Genomic DNA, 26,309 nt, shown 5'->3' with positions numbered 1-26,309 from the left:
TTCACGTTAGTGTACGTTTTCGCTATACCGTAGGTTCCGGAGGAGGTGACGGAGCCGCGAACTTCGCCGAGCTAGACTCCGACTTCTCCGAACTAGGCAAGAATGTTTGAACCTTCGATATGATAGGTGTTTTGCATGTTTGCTTGAATGGTTTGTGCATGGCATATGAGCATCGGTGAGTATCTCGTTGCATGTAAGGCAACTATCCGTGTGTTCCGAAGTTACTATGATCTCTGATGAGAGATGGCCTAGTCATGTGGTGACATGAAAGGCAGTCAGGTGGTATTGTTGTAGCATGCCAGCCTTACGACATCCGATAAACTCCGACGTTAACGTGGACTGAGCCACGTTACCGTTCTTCCCCTTTCGTGCTGCCACATGTTTTCTGCAAAGGATACGGTTTAGTAAGTTGTTAACCTCTTTCCGTGTACACACCAAATAGAGGGCCCGGGATGAGGGTTCCATGGCCCTGGATTAAAGCCAGTCATCCGGTCAGGGGGCGTGGGTGTTTCCGGTTGGGACCGAGAGGGGGGCACCCCTTAGAGCGCGCGTATATAAATTTGATCCCATGCTACGCGAGGTTGTAGCCTCCCCGTCTCAAGGTTTTTCTTGAACGTTGCCGAGGGTGATTCCTGGCATCGGAATGTTGAATGGGTGTGTACTGGTTAGATGTGTTTCTTCCAAAACACCGTAAACGGAACTAGTCCCTGTGACTACAGAAATCCGTTGGCTGTGGTTAAAGTACAAACTCTGCAGAGTCAAATCCTTCCGAGTCATCATGTCTATGGTCAAGGACCATGGCCAGCATATCCATATCTATGTCAGTCCTCGTGGTAAATCCCCGGTGAACAAGCTTGAGTGGTAAACTTGGTTGAACGTTATTCCTGTGGATGGACTAACCCTGTTGTTTATCTCCTACCTGATTATTACCTTGAGATGATTTAAATTCTTGAGCTGCTGAGATATTAAGTTATGAAATATAAGCCCTTTATGTGATGTCGCTCAGACGTCCGACTGTGGCACTCTTGTTAATTACTTTTGATATAAGCCCTTTATGTGATGTCGCTCAGACGTCCGACTGTGGCACTCTTGTTATTTACTTTTGATATAAGCCCTTTATGTGATGTCGCTCAGACGTCCGACTGTGGCACTCTTGTTATTTACTTTTGATATAAGCCCTTTATGTGATGTCGCTCAGACATCCGACTGTGGCACTCTTGTTATTTACTTTTGATATAAGCCCTTTATGTGATGTCGCTCAGACGTCCGACTGTGGCACGCACTGTCATTTATATTCTATTATAAGCCCTTTATGTGGTGTCGCCTTGACGCCCGACTGCGGCATTGTTATTATTTTTTTTGTATCCTTTCGAGGAGTCATTCAGACACTCGATTGGCCCTCGGTATTACTTTGGGATTTCGGGAGGACTACCGCCCGACTTCCCTTTTATTTCCCATGCATTATTATCTCATTGTCTGAGTGCGCTTGTTAATCTGTTCATGTGCATCATGTTTACATTTGTTATATCTTATGTCCGAACTGTCTTGCGAGTACTTTCATAGTACTCACCTGGCTTGTTGATTTGGCCAGATGTTGACGAAGGCGATCTCATGGATGAAGAGTTTGATAGTGAGTCCGACGCCTAGAGGAATCCCAGTCAGTCCCGTGCGATCCTGGATATTGGTCACTTGTATTATATACACTTCCGCCACCCACAATCAGTCTCCTCGAGCCTCACTCCGACGCTCGAAGAGCTGTTAGATTCAGGAGTCATGTCACCCACTTCGCTGTGATATTTCCACCACCGCTTTTATTGTGAGTCAGTAGTTATGCCACCCTATCCGCCTTTATGTATTATTGGCGTGCTTGTAATAAATTGTTGAGCAGTCTCCGCTCAACCTTGTATTATATTTAGTACTCCTGGTTTTTCTTCTGTGATCAAGAAATTGTCTACCCGTGAGAAGGAATTCTTCTCTACGGGTCCGTAAAAGGGATCGGTTTCTCAATAAATATTTTTATTGGAAAACCGGTCGTGACAAATGGCAAGTGTACGTGGTTATCCATAGAGGTTTTATCGATGAAAGGGAATTGCAAAAGCGGTGGCACAAAGTATCGAGAGAACATCGTAGAGTATCTTCGGAATCTTCTGTTGCAACAGGCGATCCTCTGTAATAGGGGGCTCTCCGGGTGGATGCGGTCACGAGATCCTAATGTCCGAGTTAGCAAATTCATTTAACCCGAATAGTAGAGAGATCAGATTCCCAGAGTAAAGGCGAGGAATAAAAGATCCTAATATCACCCAAATGGTGACGTGGGCCCGTAAGCCACACAGCCATGTTAGTAAAAAGTTTTGCAATCACTAGACTCGACTTCGGCCAAGGAGTGTGGAAGGGGGATTCCTACAGGCAGTCGGCTCCGATACCAACTTGTGACGCCCCCGATTCAATCGTACACTAATCATACACGCAAACGTGTACGATCAAGATCAGGGACTCACGGGAAGATATCACAACACAACTCTAAAAATAAAATAAGTCATACAAGCATCATAATACAAGCCAGGGGCCTCGAGGGCTCGAATACAAGTGCTCGATCATAGACGAGTCAGCGGAAGCAACAATATCTAAGTACAGACATATGTTAAACAAGTTGCCATAAGATGGCTCGCACAAACTGACATACATATCGCAAGAGGCGCAGGCCTCCTGCCTGGGATCCTCCTAAGCTACTCCTGGTCGTCGTCAGCGGCCTGCACGTAGTAGTAGGCACCTCCGGTGTAGTAGGAGTCATCGTCGACGGTGGCGTCTGGCTCCTGGGCTCCAACATCTGGTTGCGACAACCAGAAAGAACGGAAAGGGGAAAAGGGGGGAGCAAAGCAACTGTGAGTACTCATCCAAAGTACTCGCAAGTAAGGAGCTACACTACATATGCATGGGTATATGTGTAAACGGCCATATCAGTGGACTGAACTGCAGAATGCCAGAATAAGAGGGGGATAGCTAATCCTGTCGAAGACTACGCTTCTGGCCACCTCCATCTTGCAGCATGAAGAAGAGAGTAGAAGGTAAGTTCACCAAGTAGCATCGCATAGCATAATCCTACCGGGCGATCCCCTCCTCGTCGCCCTGTCAGAGAGCGGTCACCGGGTTGTATCTGGCACTTGAAAGGGTGTGTTTCATTAAGTATCCGGTTCTAGTTGTCATAAGGTCAAGGTACAACTCCGGGTCGTCCTGTTACCGAGGATCACGGCTATTCGAATAGATAAACTTCCCTGCAGGGGTGCACCACATAACCCAACACGCTCGATCCCATTTGGCCGGACACACTTTCCTGGGTCATGCCCGGCCTCGGAAGATCAACACGTTGCACCCCACCTAGGCACAACAGAGAGGTCAGCACGCCGGTCTAATCCTAAGCACACAGGGGTTATGGGCCCATCGCCCATAGCACACCTGCACGTTGCGTGGGCGGCCGGAAACAGACCTAGCAACCTCCATTACAAAGGAAGTTACATTACGCAGTCCAATCCGGCGCGCGCCGCTCAGTCGCTCACGTCACGAAGTCTTTGGCTGATACCACGACGTCGAGTGCCCATATCTTTCCCACGTAGTTGGTTAGTGCGTATAGACCAAATGGCCAGACTCAGATCAAATACCAAGAACTCGTTAAGCGTGTTATTTTGAAGTAACCGCGGACGCCGACCAGGGCAAGGCCCACCTCTCTCCTAGGTGGTCTCAACCTGCCATGCCGCTCCACCACAAAGTACAGTCGGGGCCTGTCAGGAACCCAGGCCCACCTCTACCGGATGGAGCCACCTATCCTTTCAGCCCCCTCATTAGAATCACTTGCGGGTACTCCACGAGCCGACCCGACTTTAGTCACCACATGTATCATGTATAAAGTATATAGTATATACCCGTGATCACCTCCCTAGTGATCACGGCCCGATAGCATAGCATGGCAGACAGACAAGAATGTAGGGCCACTGATGGAATACTAGCATCCTATACTAAGCATGTAGGATTGCAGGTAAAGGTAACAACAGTAGTAGTAAGGACAGGTTATGCATCAGAATAGGATTAAGGAAAGCAGTAACATGCTACACTACTCTAATGCAAGCAGTATAGAGGAGAATAGGCGATATCTGGTGATCAAGGGGGGGGCTTGCCTGGAAGCACTGTTGCACAGGAAGAAGGGTCGTCAGTGATGTAGTCGTACTCAGTGGCATCAGCGCCAGTCTCGGGGTCTACCGGAGAAGAAGAGGGGGGAAGAAACAGTAAATACGGAGCAAACAAAGCATCACAACATATAACAAGGCAATACGCGGTGCCAGGGTGATCTAACGTAGGGATAGGTGATACCGGCAAAGGGAGGGGAAACATCCGGGAAAGTTTTCCGGGTGTTCCGCGTTTTCGGACAGACGGACCGAAGGGGAAAGTTCCATGTTCTCTATGCTAGGGACGCATGGCGGATGAACGGGCTACGTATCCAGGTTCGTCTCGTCGTTTTGAGCAACTTTCATGTAGAAAACTTTTTCATCCGAGCTACCGTTTATTTTACATGGATTTACAAAGATTTAAACATTTTCTGAAATTATAGATTTACTTTAATTCGAAAATCATTTTAATATCTAAATGTTATGGGTACCAGAAAGTGTACCCACACTTTTGCACGTGAGGCTGGCAGTGGGCCCGGAGTCAAAGTTAATGGCTGACTGTGTGACCTTATCCAAATGAACAGTACATGGGGGCCCCACATGTCATTGGGTGATATACTACTCAGAGTTGAATATAAACCAGGGACCAATTAAGTGCGGTGGGACCCAATGTCAGTGACTGTTTTAGGGGTAACTAGCACCTAATTAGTTTAACAAATTAACTGGGGCGGGACCCGCTTGGCAGTGACAGTGGGGAAAAAGTTAGCGCTAAACTAACTGGGGTTATCCCCTCCAAGTCAACAGAGGGGGCGGGCTGGGCTCGCGCGGGCACAAGGCGTCGGCGGCCTCGCCCAGTAGAGAACGTGGGCGGGGAGCAGGGAGAGGCCTCGGGCGGCGGCGGCCCTGGCGGGCGGGGCCATCCGGCGGGCGCGGACAGGCTCCGGCGGGCACGGCTGAAGCAGCGGGGGGTTGCGGGGCGGCGAGTAGCGCGGGGGCGGCGTTGGGCGTGGAGGTGGGGTGGCGAGCAGCAGGCGGGCAACGGCGGGCGCGCGGCTAGGGAGCAGCGTGCAGCGGGCGAGGGCGGCATGCAGGGGAGCTGCAGCAGGGGTGCGCGCATGGCGCAGCCAGGGCGCGGCCACCGGCAGGAGCGGGCAAGCACGGGCGCATACCGAGAAGCTCGAACGCGGCCATGGATGAGGTCGACCGAGCTCGGGGACGACGGCAAACGGCGACAAATCAAAGGGGAAAGGTGGGGAATCGGCAGAGGAGCTCACATTGAGGCGGTGGGCGAGCTCGAGGAGGTCGGGGATGGTCGAGAGCAGTGGCATCTGGCGACGGACGAGGTGTATGCGAGGGAGACGACGGCGATGGCGGGCGAACGGGGCCTCCTAGCTCGACCCCTTGGGTAAGGGTGAAGAAGACGACGACGATGGAGCCCATGGATGTATTCTCAGGCGCCGAGGAGGTCGTCGGCCGCGACGACGGTGATGGCCATGGCGGCTACGTCGCGGTGGGGAGGGGGTACTGTGAGGGAGAGAGAGCGAGGCGAGGGGATGAGGAACGTGCTAGGGTTCCAGGGGTCTCGGAGGGTGCTCTTAACTGCCACGGGGAGGCGCTGGATGGCAGGCGTGTGGCCTCCCGTGGCCACGGACGATAGACGGCCGTACAACGGGGCGCGTGAACAGGAGGTAGGAGATAAGGGGGTTAGTGGGCTGGATGTGTACTGTAGCAATGGGCTACAGTGCACAGTGCAGTTTAGACTTTCTCCTAACTTTTTATTTTACTTTTTTCTTTCTTTCCTGTTTTCTTTTATTTCTTTAATGCTTATAGTTTTATAAAATACACTAACGGTTCCTAGATTAGTATTACTATATTTACTACTGCCACATTAATTTGGGTAACTATATAAAATAGTTTAACATTTTATAAATAATAAGAGGCATTCATTAAATTGGTTAAGCCGTTGTTTCATTCACATTTGAGTATTTAAACATCTTATAAAAGTGTGGTTTATCCTCCTAAATTACCTATGCATTATTTGGCACAACCCGAACATTTTAGTTTTAATGTTTGAAAACTTTTACCGTTTGACATGATTTTGAAATTTGAATTTGAATCGGTTTTAAACTAATGCGAGTTTATCGGCAGTAATCGAGGTGACGTGGCGTCATTAGCGGAGGGTTACTGTAGCGTAACTACCCGAGCGTCACACAAGGTGACACTGGGGTAATCTATGCATAGGGGTTGATGCACGTTCTTGTCTTTGTTTCTCCGGTAGAAATCTTGGGGCACTCTTTGAAGTTCTTTGTGTTGGATTGAATATTATGAATCTGAATTTGCTTTGGTGTTATTTTAGTACGAACTCTTGGTTAGATCGATCAGAAAGAATAGCTTTGAGGTGGTTTCGTACCCTACAAACAATTCCATCTTATGTTCTCCGCTAGATAGGAACTTTGGAGTGATTCTTTATCGCACGTTGAGGGATGGTTATATGATCCAATTAGCACTGTTGAGAGATTGCACTAGCGAAAGTACTGACCCTAGGCCTTGTTTTCAAGCATTGCAATACCGTTTGTGCTCACTTTTATCGATTGCTACTTTGTTATTTTTATTTATTCAGATTATAAAAATATATTTCTACCATCCATATTACACTTTTATCACCATCTCTTCGCTGAACTAGTGCACCTATACAATTTGACATTGTATTGGGTGTGTTGGGGACACAAGAGATTTCTTGTATTTTGTTGCAGGGTCGTTTGAGAGACTATCTTCATCCTACACCTCCCACGGATTGATAAACCTTAGGTCATCCACTTGAGGAAAAATTGCTACTGTCCTACAGAACTCTGCGCTTGGAGGACCAACACGTGTCTAGAAGAATAAAGTTGGGTAGTAGACATCAGAGGCCCAAAGAGATCCATGTGAAGGATCTCCAAGGGCCTCTTTGAGTAGATGATAGTTGTGGGTGGGTGAGCCTTCTCATGTAGCTTTTCTTCGATACAAGCACTGCAAGCACGATCTTTGGCAAAACTAACATTTGTGAGTCCATGGACATGGTCCCCCTTGAGAAGACTTTGCAAAGATCTCATATTGACGTGGGCTAAACGACGATGCCAAAGCCATCCCACGTCATCTTTAGCCATTAGGCATGTCGCGGTCTTAGTGGGTCGCTCCGAAAAGTTAATGACATAAAGACCGTTCTCGACATGCCCAACAAAGGCTACTTTAAGAGTCTTGCTCCACAAGAGGGCCACGGTATCAATATTAAAGAAAGTGGCAAAGCCCATGAGTGCAAGTTGACAGACGGAAAGTAAGTTGTATGCAAGGAACTCAACAAGCATGACTTTCTCGATCGTGAGATCATGAGAAATGACAACCTTGCCAAGACCCAATACCTTAGAAGATGAGGCATCACCCAACTCGACATTGGTGGGCATAGATAAAACCTTGTGCACGTCCACCACCAAGTTCTTGCTTCCGGTCATATGATTTGTGGCTCCCCTATTGAGCAACCATGATCCCCTACAGGAAGTAAACACCTACAAGAGATCAATACTTGGTTTTAGGTACCCATTTTGTAATGGGTCCTTTTATGTTAGTAACAAGGGTCTTAGGAACCCAAATAGACCATTCAATGTACTCATAAGAAGAACCAACAAATTTGGCATAAACATGCCCATCACTAGCATGGCATAACACATAAGAAGGGTTAAAGTCGCCGGCTTTGTTGGAAGGGGTGGCATTTCCCTTCTTGACACCACCACCCTTCACACTGTTCTTCATCTCCATAGAAGTACCCTCTCCCTCCTTCACAAATGTTTTCTTGAGAGGAGGAGGTTGTTTGGTCTTGTCATTCTTCTTCTTCTTCTTGGACTTGGGAGCAAACCCAATCCCCTCACTACAAGAAATATGTCAACTTGTGACCTTCTGTTAGTGACCCTGGAAGAATTGGTCATAAATCTATGACCAGTTGAGACCAATTGGTCAAAAGCTATTTGGGGGGATCCAAACCCTAAACTATATCGACCATTTTGGTCAGAAAGGTCGTAATTTTCTTACACAAAATGGTCATAAAGCAGACAGCACTGGTCCGCTGCCTTATTTCTAGCTGATCATGACCAATATAGATGGTCATAACCTTGTCAATTGTGGTGGATTGCTATGACTAGGCGCCACCTCATCAGTTTTTCCTATGTGTCATGTCCATGTGTCAATTTTTGCCCTAGGTTGTGAAGCAACCTATATTTCTGTCATTCCCAAAATTCCCAAAAAAATCTCATAAATTCTTTGGGTCATATCTTCGTCAAATATGTGAAAATCCTTCCTTGCCTAGTTCAAAAATAATTCAACAATATTCATTTTCCTATTCTGTTCAGAACATCACTTTCTAAAGGAAGTGCTATTTATATTCTTGATTGCCCTCAAAAATTTTGGGCACTCTTTCCTATCCAAACCATTGCCTCGTGACAAAATTTAGCTCAATTTGCCCAGTAAATCTTCCTCGACAAATTTCCAAAGAATTTGTTCACCTAAAAGCATTGTGAAGGAAGTACCATTTTTATATATCCTAATGACATGAAATTTATACATTTCCTTCATATTCCCAGATTATCACCCTCCTCCAAATTGCAGCTCAGTCAAATCATCTATGTGAGCCCAGGTTCAATTTATATTTCATGGCCAGATTGGCACATTGCAAAGCAAGTGTTATCTAGACCCCTCCTATTACCCTCAAACTTTTTGGGCACTCTTCCATACCCAAATTATTACCACATGATAATATTCAGCTCCATTTTCTTGGTAAATTTTTCTCAGAAAATTTCCAAAGTTTCTATCTCGATAGAAGCTTTGTGAAGTAAGTACTAGCTAGGCTTACCCAAATGATCTGAAAATTTACTAGGGCATGACCATACCTATGTAACTTACCTACACCAAATTTGAGCTCATTTCATTTACCCAATTTCTCTCGCTAATTTTCCCAAGTTTCTATCTAGAGAAGAGCATTGTGAAGGAAGTACCACTTTGGCATGTCCAAATGGTATCAATTTTCTACTGTGCTTTCCTATGCCCAAATAACCATCCTCCACCAAATTTCAGCTCCATCCATTCATTATTTTGAGCCCAGCTTCAACATTCATATTTTTGTCCAGTGTGGTACTTTGCAAAGCAAGTACCACCTAGGATCCTCCTTTTGAGCTGAAAATTTGTGAAGACATTCTTCTTAGTAGATGATCATCCTCAGCCAGAACTCACGCCCATTGGCCATGTGCATTTCCCGTACCGCTAATCAAACACTTGGCTGCTAATTCCTCTTTGAGCATAGTTCGGTCTCCTCGTGAGATTCTTCTGTTGTAATTTTGTTCCTAGCACGTACCTGGGGAGTGCCCGACCCACTAGACATGCCTAGGCCTCCCAGAATGCATGTCAACGCCAAGGTCACGCGGTGACCGCGCGGCGGGCATGCGAGTTTACGCGCTTTGGAGTTGGGGCCATGGGCCACCGTCCAAACCTCGACGTATCGCCACCAAACCATGTATTCATGCTTAAATAGATACTTATGTAAGTAGAAATGATTTTTGGAAAAAAAATAAAGAGCAAACAATAAGGTAGCTGCAGTTCAAATTTGACCCGCTTCTTGCTGAATCGGCGGAAATTTTTCTTTTTCACCAGAGGTGGACCAAAACTTTTGAAACCCAACCATTTTGTCAATTGTGCATTAAATATGGCCTAGTATTTTATAAATTTTATTAGGTCCAATTTTGCAACAAATATATGGTAGGTCCTTCACAAAAAAAACTCATTTCGGGCACTCGAAAAATGGAAAATGTATTTTCCGTGAAAAGAAAATGAAAACTCCCTTAGGCAATATTGTTTGGCAACATGCACCCTTGTGCACAATATGAGGTCATTTGAACAAACTATGCCATGAATGTGGCCATAAGGTTGATCATTTGGCTTGAAAGCCATGAATCTTCACGCATGATAGCTCGTTTCTGAGAACACTTTTTAAAAATAATTGCCATATTACAATTTTATTATTTTTCCTGGAAACTTGGTCGCATATAATGACACAATGCGAAGGTTTTCCATTTTTCGATTTTTTTTGAATTTTTTATGCCCGTTTCAAAATGCGGTCAAAACGGCGGGCTTGATCGTTCCTAGCTAGTGGTTGAATCTTGGAAACCTTTTAATGTTTCTCAGATTAAGTAGATACTTATGTACCTAGAAATGATTTTTGGAAAAAATAAAGAGCAAACTATGAGGCAGCTGCAGTTCAAATTTGACCCGCTTCCTATTGAATCGGCGGAAATTTGTCTTTTCACGAGAGGTGGACCAAAGCTTTTGACACCCAACCATTTGGTCAATTGTGAAATAAATATGGCCTAGTATTTTATAAAATTTATTTGGTCCAATTTTGTAACAAATATATGGTAGATCCTTCACAAAAAAACTCATTTCTAGCACTCAAAAAATGGAAAATGAATTTTCCGTGCAAAGAAAATGAAAACTCCCTTAGGCAACATTGTTTGGAATTCCAAGATGCACCCTTGTGCACAATATGAGATCATTTGGACAAACTATGCCATGAATGTGGCCATAAGATTGATCATTTGGCTTGAAAGCCATGAATCTTCACACATGATGGCTCATTTCTGAGAACACTTTTTTTAAATTATTTCCGTATTACAAGTTTATTATTTTTCCTGGAAACTTGGTCACATATAATGACACAATGCGAAGGTTTTCCAATTTTTTTGATTTTTTTGAATTTTTTATGCTTGTTTCAAAATGCGGTCAAAACGGCGGGCTTGACCGTTCCTAGCTAGTGGTTGAATCTTGGAAAACTTTCGGTGTTTCTCTGATTAAATATATGCTTATGTACCTAGAAATGATTTTTTGAAAAAAAAGAGCAAACTATGAGGCAGCTGCAGTTCAAATTTGACCCGCTTCCTACTGAATGGGCATAAATTTGTCTTTTTCACCAGAGGTGGATCAAAGCTTTTGACACTCAACCATTTGGTCAATTGTGCATTAAATAGGTCCTAGTATTTTTGAAAATTTATTTGGCACAATTTTGCAACAAATGTATGGTAGGTCCTTCACAAAAAAACTCATTTTGGGCACTCAAAAATGGAATTTCTCATCCAAAGAAAATGAAAACTTCCTTAGGCAACATTGTTTGCCATTCCAAGATGCACCCTTGTGCAAAATATGAGATCATTTGAACAAACTATGCCATGAATGCGGCCATAAGATTGATCATTTGGCTTGAAAGCCATGAATCTTCACACATGATAGCTCGTTTCTGAGAACACTTTTTTAAAAGAACTACCATATTACAATTTTATTATTTTTCCTGCTAACTTGGTCACATATAATGACACAATGCGAACGTTTTGCATTTTTTTGATTTTTTATGATTTTTTATGCCCGTTTCGAAATGCGGTCAAAACGGCGGACATAAGCGTTCCTAGCTAGTGGTTGAATCTTGGAAAACTTTTGGTGTTTCTGTGATTAAATAGATACTTATGTACCTAGAAATGATTTTTTTTAAATAAACAACAAACTATAAGGCAGCTTCAGTTCAAATTTGACCTGCTTCCTCCTGAGTTCGTGAAAATTTGTCCTTTTCACCAGAGGTGGATCAAAACTTTTGACACCCAACCATTTGGTCAATTGCGAATTAAATATGTCCTAGTATTTTCGAAAATTGATTTGGTACAATTTTGCAACAAATATATGGTAGGTCCTTCACAAAAAAAAACTCATTTTGGGCACTCAAAAAATGGAAAATGAATTTTTTGTCCAAAGAAAATGAAAAGTTTCTTAGGCAACATTGTTTGCCATTCCAAGATGCACCAATGTGCAAAATATGATATCATTTGAACAAACTATGCCATGAATGCGGCCATATGATAGATCATTTGGCTTGAAAGACATGAACCTTCACACATGATAGCTCATTTCTGAGAACACTTTTTTGAAAGAAGTGCCATATTACAAGTTTATTGTTTTTCCTGGTAAATTGGTCACATATAATGACACAATGCAAAGGTTTTGCATTTTTTTGAATTTTTTATGCCCGTTTGAAAATGTGGTTAAAACAGCGGACATAACCGTTCCTAGCTAGTGGTTGAATCTTGGAAAACTTTTGGTGTTTCTGTGATTAAATAGAATAAACTATAAGGCAGCTGCTATTCAAATTTGACCGCTTCCTGCTGAATTGGCAGAAATTTGTCTTTTTCATGAGAGGTGGATCAAAGCTTTTGAAACGCAACCAGTTGATCAACTGTGCATTAAATATGGCCTAATATTTTAGAAAATCGATTTGGTAAAATTTTGCAACAAATATATGGTAGGTCCTTTACAAAAAAACTCATTTTAGGCACTTGAAAAATGGAAAGTGATTTTTTCGTCAAAAGAAAATCAAAAACTTCCTTAGGGAAAAATTCTTTGCCATTCCAAGATGCACCCTTGTGCACAAAATGAGATCATTTGAAACAAAGATTTGGTAGGTTCTTAAAAAAACCATTTCGGGCACTCGAAAAATAGAAAAGGTCTCTTTTGTGCAATGAAAATGAAAACTCCCCATATCAACATTGTTTGTCATCACAAGATACAGGCATCTGCACAATATTCATTCATTTTAACAAACTATATGTGGTTAATATGTTGAATGTTTACCCTTCACCCCCAAGGAGTTCCACATCACCATGCTCGAGGAGGACGACAGCTCCGGCCAGGAGAGGTGAGCCGCCTCCGTCACCCCTCCACCCACCACTCCACCAGCGTCACCATCTCCAGCCACCGCCGCCATCAGCACCAGCCTCCTCAGACCACGCCTCCCACCAGACAGAGGGGCGGTTGTGCCTGGTGCCCCGCGCGACTCCCACTGCCCGCTGCCACCTCTGCTGCTCCTCCCCTCACCATGCATACTGCCTACATGGCCCAGCGCCTAGATGGCAGCAGCCAGCCAAGACCACGAGCGCCTAGATTTTTGTTGGATCAATGAATCCATAACAGGAACAGAATATAGGAGGAGACAGGCTGGGGTCCACTAGGAACATGGCAGTTAATTTGCATAATCCTCAACCTCCTCCTGCAATCTCTCTTTCTCCCTTTCTTCTCTGAATTTTCCGTAGCTTGAGATGTGTAGTCTGTAAGATTCAGATTTTAAGAGTACATGCTCCCTGTACTAGTTACTTCTACTACTTATTTTTAGTTGTTTAGTACTACTCTGTAGATCTGTGATACTAGTCTTCTCGCTTGTATAATTTTGTTTATTAGTGTAACCTGAACCATGGTGTAGTACCATGTTCGCATATGTGTGATTATGTGTGTTCTGTAGTCTCTGTGATAGCTCCAGTACATGTGAACTATATGTTGTGGTGTAAATCATTTCCATTCTATCTCATAAATGTGTTTCTTCAATAGCTATTTCTATTCAAGTCTTATTGTCATTGATGTTAGCGTTTAGTTTGTCTCAAGTAAAACAAAAATACTGAAAATATAGTGAAGATAATCTGAACCTCCCTATGTAAAATTTAGTTTGTCTGTAATACTACTAGGAGATATGGGTGAGGGACTGAAAGGATGATATGCTTCCATGAATTTATTTGTAAGAAGTTTTTCTTGGTTGTGTACAAATCAGCCCAAATATGTGAGCCTCGGTTCTGAAAACTAAAGAGTTCATATATTGGTAGACAGACTGTGATTTAGGATATGCTAAACAGAGAGCTTTATAAGACGGAACTATCAATTCATCATGACTTCACTTTGTCCTTTAATTTAATATGGTTAGAACTACCATGGGTTTTTAAGTAGTTGGGGCATTAAGAAACAGTATGCTGGATGTTTGGCCTTGCATCCATCCTTCCATGAATTCATGCTTGTACATTTCTAGTTATTTCTTTTTTTTACAGGTCTTCTTCTTCCTCTATCTGGTGCAGCAGCAACAACTCAAGGTCATGGTCATGGAGCATCAGCCATGGATTTTTCTTCTTCTTATTCTTCCCTAAGATGAGATGAGATGAGGTTTGTTTTCCTCAAGGTCAAGGTGCAGCAGCTTGATTTGATTTGATGTGATTGGATTCAGTGTCCTCACGCCTATGTGTTTGCATTGCAGGCTCTGTTGGTCGGTCTTCAATTCTTCATGCTACTGCTGCTACTGCTACATGAGGACCCTCTTCTATTCTACATCCGTTGCGGCCGTCGCAACTTCCACCTCCAGAAGAGCACCTGCTCCTCGTGCGGTTACCCGGCCGCCCGCATCCGCAAGTGTAAGCTCCCCATCCCTCTGTTCTAGATCTCTAGGTCTGTTGCTATCATGCGCCATGTTCTTGATGTTGCACGTCCTCATGTGGATGCCACAAATGGCGCTGCTCCTGTGTGTAGATTTGATTCGCCGCATTAGTATGTGGTTGTTGTCTTGCCGTGGTTGTTCGAATTGAGATGCACCCAGTTGATTCGTCATCTCGGGTCATAATTTTTCTGCATTCCCTGCTGTTGTAGCTTGTTGGATGCATAGTTTGATCTCCCACTGGAAATTATTAGTGAATGGTGATGTCTGTGGTCACGAGATCCTCGGTTGCATCTGGTTTCTCGGTGCCATTTCCGCGGTTTGCAAAACGCTGTGATGAATCATGAAATCTACAATGTATGTCAGACTTCAGAGATGCCATTTGGCATTGATGAGAAGATATTTCATATTCTGAGCAATAATGTTTGCATTTCATACCGATAGTTGCCAAACTATAAATTGTTATAGCCTTTTTTTCTTGCTGTCCATGCATGCTTATATGTTTGAGGGTCAAGTGATGAGTAATAAACCATCAACAATATGATGGAGCTATGCTGCTCTGATTCTTAGTATTTAAGTCTCTGATGATACCTCAACACCCTGATATGTTTGTGGCTTTCTATGTTGTCCACATACTGAAGGAAGTCCTGCTATCTTCACAACAAATATAAATTTTCTTGAACGAGTTTATAAATTGAACTATCTCCACAACAAAGATACTTACCATTGTAGTTCCAATCTAAAGTGTTGCCTGATTTCATTTGTGGTTCAAGTGATGATGAGAAACTGCAACAACATGACAGGAGTTACCTTCCTGCGATTCGTAGTTTAAAGTCTAATGATTTCTTATCTCCGAATAACCTTGTCTTGTGAAATGCAATTCTTCTCACGTTCTTGTTTTCTTACGAATTGCTTGATGCAATTTCTAAGTCTGGTGTTCTTGAATAAATTGCAGCAATATGACAGGGCCATGTTTTGTACTAGTTTTCTGTTTGATTTCTCTATCCAAAATTTTCCTTTGCCTTCTGTTTTGCAATATTGTTTCACTTGTCTTCTCTGACTTCTACCATGATCATTTCCGAATGTGTTGTCTTAACTACCAATGATCACTTCTTTTGATCATGATCATGGCTGTTACGTGACCATGACATTTACTAGCTATTACCATCAAGGAAACTCGAAGTATTTAATAACCAGAAAGCTTATGGTTTGGTTGGATTAAGGATGTAAAGAAAACGAATTTTGTCGCTCGTAGAGAATTGTATTTGTTGTTGACAATGATGCGTACATAGAATACCTAATTGTCTTATGTAACTTAATTTATCTTATGTAACTTAATTTCCTTCCATTTTCAACTCTGATTTTGAACGACTAAGGTTACTTCCATGAACAATTTTGCTAAACATTTATCACATCTTCTTAAGTGTACCATAACGCATATTTTGTTTACCTTTTTAGATCTGCTCTACTACTTACATTAGTGTTGCCATTCAAGTTGTTTGGTTCTGGTCTCACCAGCAGTACAATCTAATGTTGGTAGCCTTTATGTTCACTCTCTTACAGGAGCTCCCTGCCTATTCTTTTTGGAGTGTGAAGCCATGAAGCCAAGCAAGCAGTGAAGCCCTATTCAGCAAAGAGTTTTTGATCTGTCTGACTGTAAATTGTAATATTGTAACAGATTGTAAAAGACTAATGTAGTGTTATTTGATGAATTATATTTGTCCCATCCTATTTGAAATAGTGATTGTGTATGTTAAAAAGATGTGAAATGGAAACTTGACCAGCGGGACCAATTTATGTCCCACTTATGAATATAATCTAAGAAATTTTGAAATTTTTGACATGTGGGACCCATCTGACTAGTGGGACTAGCTCTAAAATAAAATGATTGAAAAATAGAAAATCAATTGATGGTAAGAAGGCCACGGCCTAACAACAAAAAGGCTACAATATTGGGCTTGGCCCATGAACCCAACCAAAAATTGACAGAAAAAACACAAATAGGCTAAATTGTTGGGCTCGGCCCATGTAAAACATCGAACTGGACCGGGCTGATTCTTATCAACGACCTTTTCATTTGGTCGCAATTTTGCCACGCCAACTTGCCACGTCGGATCCGACGTGGCCTGGGCAGACAACTAACGACCAAAACAGAAGGTCATAGAATCAATGACCTTTTGTTTTGGTCCTTGCCTTCCACGACCTTCTCACAGAGAAGGTCGTTAATTTTAGTTTACGACCGTCAGCTTTTGACCATCTGTTTTTTGTCACAAAAAGGTCGCAAATGAAAAACAATGACCTTTCAGTGACCAATAGTGATGGTCGCAAGTTGACATATTTCTTGTAGTGCCTCCTTGCCCACAACTTCCTTTTGATTGCTCAAAAGGTCGTTGAGGTTCTTCTCACCTTGTATGCAAGACACAAAGCCTTTCTCAAGTTGCTCCTTCAACTTGGCATTCTCCTCCACAAGATGCACATGCTCACAACATGGGTTAGTAGCATTTGCATTATCAATTAAAACCATATGAGGAAATGTGGCTTTTTCCTTGGTTAGCTTCACTTGGAGTTGATCATGAGACTCTTTGAGGCTAGCATGAGAACTCTTGAAGGCCTTGTGAGCCTTGTCAAGTAGATCAAACTCTTCCTTGAGTCTAGCATGGTCAACCCCAAGTTTGGCATTCTCGGAATTGAGCACACGAGAGACAACAAGAGCATGATCAAGATCTTTCTTTAATTTAGCATGATCATCATTGTGTGACTCCTCAAGAGCCAAACAATGACCACGCTCTTCCTCGAGCGCATTAGAGAGATCTGATATCTCATCGGCATAGTCACGACCACTAGTAGAAAATGACCCATTTGTCCCGGTTCCAGAGGCCCATTTGTCCCAGTTCTGGAACCGGGACTAAAGCCCAAATCCTTTAGTCCCGGTTCGCTTACGAACCGGGACAGAAGGGGCTCCACGTGGCCACTGCGGGGAGCCTAGGCACGAGGGCCTTTAGTCCCGGTTGGTAACACCAACCGGGACCAAAAGGCATCCACGTGTCAGCAGCTGGCAGTAGCTGGGGTGTTTTTTAAAGGGGGGGATTAGGGGTTTTTGGAGGGTTAATTTAGGGGTCTCATATTGTGTTAGCTAGCTAATAGAGAGAAGTGTCCTCTCTTTCGCCTTGCTTGGTCAAAGATAGCTACTATACGTATAGAGAGAACTCGACACGCTAGCTAGTAAGGAAATGAAGGAACCATTAAGTACAAAAGATCGTCATGAACATATACCGAGAGAAGTCATTGACCTCTCTTTCTCCGAGAGATTGGTCGAACAACAAATTTTCGTATATCTATCCGATGCTACCAGCTACATATATACAATATAAGATCTCTTACAATCCCTAACATCTAATGTCAAATTCCACATGGTATTCTCCGGATTTATTTATGACGTGGTCAAGAAAGAATCCCGCCAATTCCTCTTGAATTGCTCGTATGCGAACATGTGGTAGGAGTTCATCCCGCATCTGCCACATCTAATTTGAAGAAGGGGGTCAATACATATATATGAATGAAACTCAACACAAATGATGCTAATAAAATAAAATTGTGAAAATTATTGCTTACGCACTTCATATTGTTTTTCAGAGTAGCCCCTCTTAGAGGTCATGGCATTGTAGATGAACTCGCAAACGTAGTATCCACAATAATTATTCCCGGATTCCTGCCACAAGCACTTTACGAGAAATAGAGTTCAATCAAACTGATAATCAAGCATTATAAATGGTATTGATGAAACTAGAATCAATGGGAGATGCGCGGAACTAGCTAGTAGTACTTACTTTTGGGTGTGTAAATCGCAGCTCTGTCGGCAGTGCCGGAACAATTGCGGTGAACTCTTTCCAAACCCTGCTAGACAAAGAAAATAATTACTTGATATCAGGAAATGAACAAAGTTGCCCATATGATGCGATAATGATCGATTGAACTTACTTCTAGAGCATTTCAGTCATGTCCGCATAGTCCTGGGGATCTTTTCGTCTCAAGTCTAAGACGGTTACTACTCCCCGCTCAAGCTTAATCTCTAGCAAAATAAAGTGGAAGTTGTGCATGCATGCATAACTTATCAATTACATTACTATAACCTCGAGTAATAAGGGAAACCAAATATGCACAAGACAGTAACACTCAGTTGAAGTTGTAAGGAAAGAGTATTTTCTCTTTGTTTTGATTTTTAAGCAACAATTGTAGCAAGTTGTCCTCGGTTTCTGTGACATTGTGTTTAACCGTCCATTCATGTATGACATTCGGGTTAATGAACCCAATGTCATAGATTTGTGCTTTTCTGCATTCGACGATCTTCAATCTGCATAATATAGTGAGGATAATTATATATACATGCAATGAAAGGGTTGAGCTATATATAGAGACTTAATTATAGAAGTAGTACTTATAGACAGAAGCAAGTCACGAGTGATTTATCGAGGGCCTTTTGATTGTATAACTGGAAAAACTCGCCAAATTCAACAGAAAACAGATCCATTCCAATGAGGTCGTGCTCCTCTTTAATTCTCATCGTCAAAGAATCCTTCCCAGACTCGCTGCAGGTTTTCATGTACCATTCATGGAATCTTCGCATCATCGTTGTTATAGGAGGAGGATGATCAGGTTTGACGAGAGGCTTCCAGTACTTGTGTCTGAATTCGTCCACTTCCATTGTTTCAAACTCTACATCATCGCCCAGGTAATCACCAGGATTGGTACCGGGCACCATCCCTGGCAGATTAGCGACGATATCGCCAGACACCTTGAGCGGGGGGCACGATTGGTTCGTCTAATCGCCGAGCTGGGGAATTGTTTCCCACTTCTTCGTTCTGCTAACCTTTTATCACTCGAAGTAGTTCCCGACCACCGCGCATCTTCATATGTCTTTTTAAGAGCACGGACATAGTTGGAATCCAGCGGAGGTGGTGGTGGTCGCTTCAGGGCATCGATAGTGTGCTTCGATTTCACCGGATCTATCATCTCCTTCGGAGGTGGGGGTTTCTTTGCAAAAAATTCCCTCACTTCGGCTTCACAGATCTCTGCGTTTTCCTTCTTCGTCCTCTCGTATGGTAACTTTTTCGGAGTCTTGAGAGATGGATCCTATCTGAATTGCCGCCTCCCGCCTCTGGTTGTACTGCTAGCCCCCGGAGCTGCGGCGTCTCTCTTCCATTGTTACTTACGAGGCGGAGAAGGAGGTAGAGTGCTCCGACGCGCCGGAGGAGCCGGAGCGGTGGCGTCTATCTTCCGCCGTTGCTGACGAGGCGGAGGAGGAGGCGGACTGCTCCGACGCGCCGCAGGAGGCGAAGGAGGAGGCGGAGTGCCCTCACGCGCCGGAGGAGCCGTAGAAGGAGGCGGAGTGCCCTGATCACTCGCCGGAGGAGGAGGAGGAGGAGGTGGCGGAGTGCTCTGACTCACCGGAGGAGGAGGAGGAGGCGGAGGCATCCAGTTTGGAAGCTTGATGTACTCCTTCCGCCATAGACATGTAGTCCTTAGAGCATGAACCAGCTGATTCTCCCCTTCACCTGTAGGTTGGTCAAGCTCGAGCTCCTCAAATCCGTCCATTACTTCATCCACTGACACAACAGCATAGCCATGTGGAATCGAACGGCAGTGAAAAGTTCCATCGGGTTGAGGAGGTGCAATAGAGCCGACAGCCGCCTTCAAGGTGAGGTTTTGGCATTTCGTCATAAGCTGGCAATGTTGAGCCTCCGTGATAACATCCACGGGGTACCTAGGAGCCATGAAGTCAGGCTGCTGAACGAGCTCCATGGAAGCCACGCTGCTTCTCTGCTGAGATGGCGGGGTAGCTTCTGGGTAGCTTCGTGCCGCTGAGATGGTTGGCCGGCAGCTCGCTGGCTCTCAAGTTCCTCTAGCTTTTGTAGTCTTGTATTGATCTTCTGCATTTCGGTCAGCTCCTGTTTCCTCTTCCTCTCCCGGCTTCTGTAACCGCCTGCGCCGGCAAACCCAACCACCCACAGAACGGAGCCTGGCGTGCCTCGTGTTCGTCCAGGGTGCTCAGGATTCCCGAGGGCCTCAGTCAGCTCGTCCTTCTCTCTGTCGGGAATGAACGTCCCTTCCTGCGCTGCGGTGATATACTTCTAAAGCTTCTTGACGGGTATTGCAAGTTGCTCGTCCGTCCAAAGGCACTTCCCTGTTTCAGAGTCCAAAGTTCCCCCAACCCCGAAGAACCATGTCCATGAACGGTCTGGCCATTTTCAATGTCTCTGGTTCGACCCCTTCAGCAATCAGGTCATTCTCAGCTTTGTCCCACAACGGCCGGGCTTTGAGGTAGCCACCTGACCCTGCGCGATGGTGATACAGCTTCTTTGTAGCATTTATCTTGTTTGTCTCTGACATTTTCTTACTCTTGTTTGATGTCTTGTAGGCCACAAATGCGGGCTAGTGATCTCTTATCTTCTCAAATCGGCCGGTGAATTCTGGAGTCTTCCCTTTGTTGACAAACATTGATTTCAACTCATCCTTCCACCTCCTGAATAGATCTGCCATCTTCTTAAGAGCACAAGCCTTGACCAGTGGCTCTATAACTGGCTTATTCGGATCCACCTCCGGCGATAGGGTGAAATTTTCCTTCAGCGAGGTCCAAAGATCATCTTTCTGTCTATCGGTGACATAAGAAACTTGAGGGTCTTCGTCCTTAGGCTTATTCCATAGCTGGATGCTGATCGGGATGCTGTCCCTAACAATAGCTCCGCACTAAGCACAAAATGCTTCCTTGGTCCGCCTGGGTTCAATCGGTTAGCCATCGTCCGCGATTGCTATGATCGTGAACCTTTCATCCTGGCGCAACCTTTTCTTCAGGCCTCGTCTCATTACCGAAGTTTGGCTTGATCTGGAGGGATATAAAAGAAGAAAGAAGAGTTAATGTATGTACAAACCAAAACAATTAATGCATCAATTAGCTAGTTAGCACGGGCTTAATTAATATATATACCTCGCCGGAATTTGCAACAGGTCCCTCCTCCGTACGGTCACTGGAGCCGTCATCACGGTCTCCTTCTTCCACCGGCATTCGGCCATCGGAGCCATCATGATCATGCTTTCCTCCTCCATTGTTCGATCACCGGAGCCTTCATCCTCTCCTTCCATACCATTGGTGTCGTTGAGAAACGACAAGACATCACATCCGTCACGGATTATGTCCCCCAACAACTCTTCTTGTTCTAAATCTCTTTGATCCATAGTTTCTGCAAATATTACAACATGGAAATTAGTAGACAAACATGAGAGATGGATATATTAGTGGCAAACATAGACCTAGCTAGCTAATCACAACAAGGAATATTAATTAGTGGCCTCGACGCTTCTACGGTTTGGGGTTGCCTCTACAACGCTTCTAGGGTTTGGGGTGTTGGGGAACGTAGTATTTCAAAATTTTCCTACGATCACGCAAGATCTATCTAGGAGAAGCATAGCAACGAGCGGGGAGAGTGTGTCCACGTACCCTCGTAGACCGAAAGTGGATGCGTTTAGTCACGCGGTTGATGTAGTCGAACGTCTTCGCGATCCAACCGATCAAGTACCGAACGCACGGCACCTCCGCGATCTGCACACGTTCAGCTCGGTGACGTCCCTCGAACTCTTGATCCAGTTGAGGCCGAGGAAGAGTTCCGTCAGCACGAGGCATGGTGACGGTAATGATGAAGTTACCGGCGTAGAGCTTCGCCTAAGCACTACGACGATATGACCGAGGTGTAAAACTGTGGAGGGGGGCACCGCACACGGCTAAGAGATTGTCTGTTGTGCCTTTGGGGTGCCCCCTGCCCCCGTATATACAGGAAAGGAGGAGGAGGCCGGACACCAAGGGGCGCGCTAAGGAGAGGGGAGTCCTACTAGGACTCCAGTCCTAGTAGGATTCGGCCCCACCCTTTTTTCCTTCTAACGGAGGGGGGGGAAGGGAAGGAGAGGGAGTAGGAGAAGGAAAGGGGGGTGGCGCCCCCTTCCCAAGTCCAATTCGGCCTCCTCCCTTGTGGAGGGCGCACCAGCCCCTTGTGCGCTGGTTAGCCTCCCTCCTATGGCCCATAAGGCCCATATCTTTCCCCGGGGGGTTCCGGTAACCTCCCGGTACTCCGGAAAAATGCCTGAATCACTCGGAACCATTCCGATGTCCGAATGCAACCTTGCAATATATGAATATGTACCTCTCGAAGATTTCGAGACTCCTCGTCATGTCTGTGATCTCATCCGGGACTCCGAACAAAGTTCGGTCATCAAATCACATAACTCATAATACAAATCGTCATAACGTTAAGCGTGCGGACCCTACGGGTTCGAGAACTATGTAGACATGACCGAGACACATCTCCGGTCAATAACCAATAGTGGAACCTGGATGCTCATATTGGCTCCTACATATTCTACGAAGATCTTTATCGGTCAAACCGCATAACAACATACGTTGTTCCCTTTGTCATAGGTATGTTACTTGCCCGAGATTCGATCGTCGGTATCATCATACCTAGTTCAATCTCGTTACCGGCAAGTCTCTTTACTCATTCCGTAATGCATCATCTCGTAACTAACTCATTAGTCACATTGCTTGCAAGGCTTATAGTGATGTGCATTACCGAGAGGGCCCAGAGATACCTCTCTGATACACAGAGTGAAAAATCCTAATCTTGATCTATGCCAACCCAATAAACACCTTCGGAGACACATGTAGAGCATCTTTATAATCACCCATTTACGTTGTGACGTTTGATAGCACACAAAGTGTACCTCCGGTATTCGGGAGTTGCATAATCTCATAGTCGGAGGAACATGTATAAGTCATGAAGAAAGCAATAGCAATAAAACTAAACGATCATTATGCCAAGATGACGGTTGGGTCTTGTCCATCACATCATTCTCCTAATGATGTGATCCCGTTTATCAAATGACAACACATGTCTATGGGTAGGAAACATAACCATCTTTGATAAACAAGCTAGTCAAGTAGAGGCATACTAGGGACACTCTGTTTTGTCTATGTATTCACACATGTACTAAGTTTTCGGTTAATACAATTCTAGCATGAATAATAAACATTTATCATGATATAAGGAAATATAAATAAAACCTTTATTATTGCCTCTAGGGCATATTTCCTTCAGTCTCCCACTTGCACTAGAATCAATAATCTAGTTCACATCGCCATGTGATTCAACACCAATAGTTCACATCGCCATGTGACCAACACCTAAAGGGTTTACTAGAGTCAATAAACTAGTCCACATCGCCATGTGATTAATACCCAAAGATTACTAAGGCGTGATCATGTTTTGCTTGTGAGATAAGTTTAGACAACGGGTCTGTCATATTCAGATCCGTATGTATTTTGCAAATTTCTATGTCTACAACGCTCTGCATGGAGCCACTCTAGCCAGTTGCTCCCACTTTCAATATGTATCCATATCGAGACTCAGAGTCATCTAGATCGGTCTCAAAGCTTGCATCGACGTAACTCTTTACGACGAACTCTTTATCACCTCCATAACCGAGAAATATTTCCTTAGTCCTCTTAGGTACCTAAGGATAATTTTGACCGCCGTCCAGTGATCTACTCCTAGATCACTATTGTACCCCCTTGCCAAACTCATGGCAAGGTACACAATAGGTCTGGTATACAGCACGGCATACTTTATAGAACCTATGGCTGAGGCATAGGGAATGACTTTCATTCTCTCTCTATCTTCTGCCGTGGTCGGGCTTTGAGTCTTTACTCAACTTCACACCTTGCAACACAGGCAAGAACTCCTTCTTTGACTGTTCCATTTTGAACTACTTCAAAATCTTGTCAAGATATGTACTCATTGAAAAATCTTATCAAGCGTCTTGATCTATCTCTATAGATCCTAATGCTCAATATGTAGGCAGCTTCACCGAGGTATTTGTTTGAAAAAATCCTTTCAAACACTCCTTTATGCTTTCCAGAAAATTCTACATCATTTCCGATCAACAATATGGCATTCACATATACTTATAAGAAAGGTTGTAGTGCTCCCACTCACTTTCTTGTAAATACAAGCTTGTCCAAAAGTCTGTATAAAACTATATGCTTTGATCAACTCATCAAAGCGTATATTCCAACTCTGAGATGCTTGCACCAGTCCATAGATGGATCGCTGGAGCTTGCACACTTTGTTAGCACCTTTAGGATCGACAAAACCTTCTGGTTGCATCATATACAACTCTTCTTAAATAAATCCATTAAGGAATGCAGTTTTGACATCCATTTGCCAGATTTCATAAAATGTGGCAATTCCTAACATGATTCGGGCAGACTTAAGCATCGATACGAGTGAGAAAATCTCATCGTATTCAACAGTTTGAACTTGTCCAAAACCTTTTGCGACAATTCGAGCTTTGTAGATAGTAATACTACCATCAGCGTCCGTCTTCCTCTTGAAGATCCATTTATTCTCTATGGCTCGCTGATCATCGGGCAAGTCCACCAAAGTCCATACTTTGTTCTCATACATGGATCCCATCTCAGATTTCATGGCCTCAAGCCATTTCGTGGAATCCGGGATCATCATCGCTTCCTCATAGTTCATAGGTTCGTCATGGTCTAGTAACATGACCTCCAGAACAGGATTATCGTACCACTCTGGTGCAGAACGTACTCTGGTTGACCTACAAGGTTTGGTAGTAACTTGATCTGAAGTTTCATGATCATCATCATTAGATTCCTCACTAATTGGTGTAGGAATCACTAGAACATTTTTCTGTGAAGAACTACTTTCCAATTCAGGAGAAGGTACAATTACCTCATCAAGTTCTACTTTCCTCCCACTCACTTCTTTCGAGAGAAACTCCTACTCTAGAAAGGATCCATTCTTAGCAACAAATGTCTTGCCTTCGGATCTGTGATAGAAGGTGTACCCAACAGTTTCTTTTGGGTATCCTATGAAGACGCACTTCTCCGATTTTGGTTCGAGCTTATCACGCTGAAACTTTTTCACATAAGCATCGCAACCCCAAACTTTAAGAAACGCCAGCTTAGGTTTCTTGCCAAACCACAGTTCATACGGTGTCGTCTCAACGGATTTAGATGGTTCCCTATTTAATGTGAATGCAGTTGTCTCTAATGCATAACCCCAAAACGATAGTGGTAAATCGGTAAGAGACATCATAGATCACATAATATCTAATATACTACGGTTACGATGTTCGGACACACCATTACGCTGTGGTGTTCCGGGTGGCGTGAGTTGCGAAACTATTCCGCATTGTTTCAAATGAAGACCAAACTCATAACTCAAATATTCTCCTCCATGATCAGATCGTAGAAACTTTATTTTCTTGTTATGATGATTTTCCACTTCACTTTGAAATTCTTTGAACTTTCAAATGTTTCAGACTTATGTTTCATGAAGTCGATATACCCATATCTGCTCAAATCATCTGTGAAGGTCAGAAAATAATGATACCCACTGCGAGCCTCAACATTCATCGGACCGCATACATCAGTATGTATTATTTCCAACAAGTCTGTTGCTCGCTGCATTGTTCCGGAGAACGGAGTTTTAGTCATCTTGCCCACGAGGCATGGTTCGCAAGTACCAAGTGATTCATAATCAAGTGATTCCAAAAGTCCATCAGTATGGAGTTTTTCATGCGTTTTACACCAACATGACCTAAACAGCAGTGCCACAAGTATGTTGCACCATCATTATTAACTTTGCATCTTTTGGCTTCAATATTATGAATATGTGTATTACTACGATCGAGATTCAATAAACCATTTACATTGAGTGTATGACCGTAGAAGGTTTTATTCATGTAAATAGAACAACAATTATTCTTTGACTTAAATGAAT

General features: G+C 43.8%; 2 non-coding genes and 1 pseudogene across 2 annotated transcripts; all 3 read left to right on the top strand.

Annotated features, from left to right (window-relative positions):
• The first annotated feature begins 14,785 nt into the window (after nucleotides 1-14,785).
• On the top strand, nucleotides 14,786-14,882 carry LOC120962202 (small nucleolar RNA R64/Z200 family). The gene has a single exon (XR_005753045.1). It is a non-coding gene; the product is annotated as a small nucleolar RNA R64/Z200 family (small nucleolar RNA).
• An 85-nt stretch (nucleotides 14,883-14,967) lies between these two features.
• Nucleotides 14,968-15,052, top strand: LOC120962194 (small nucleolar RNA Z199). Its single transcript, XR_005753040.1, has one exon. It is a non-coding gene; the product is annotated as a small nucleolar RNA Z199 (small nucleolar RNA).
• A 173-nt stretch (nucleotides 15,053-15,225) lies between these two features.
• LOC120962198 (small nucleolar RNA Z199) lies at nucleotides 15,226-15,304 on the top strand (annotated as a pseudogene).
• The last annotated feature ends 11,005 nt before the right edge of the window (nucleotides 15,305-26,309 follow it).

The sequence above is a fragment of the Aegilops tauschii genome, chromosome 3 (assembly GCF_002575655.3).
Source record: "Aegilops tauschii subsp. strangulata cultivar AL8/78 chromosome 3, Aet v6.0, whole genome shotgun sequence".
NCBI lineage: Eukaryota > Viridiplantae > Streptophyta > Magnoliopsida > Poales > Poaceae > Aegilops > Aegilops tauschii.
This window is presented reverse-complemented; position numbering and strand designations above follow the sequence as displayed.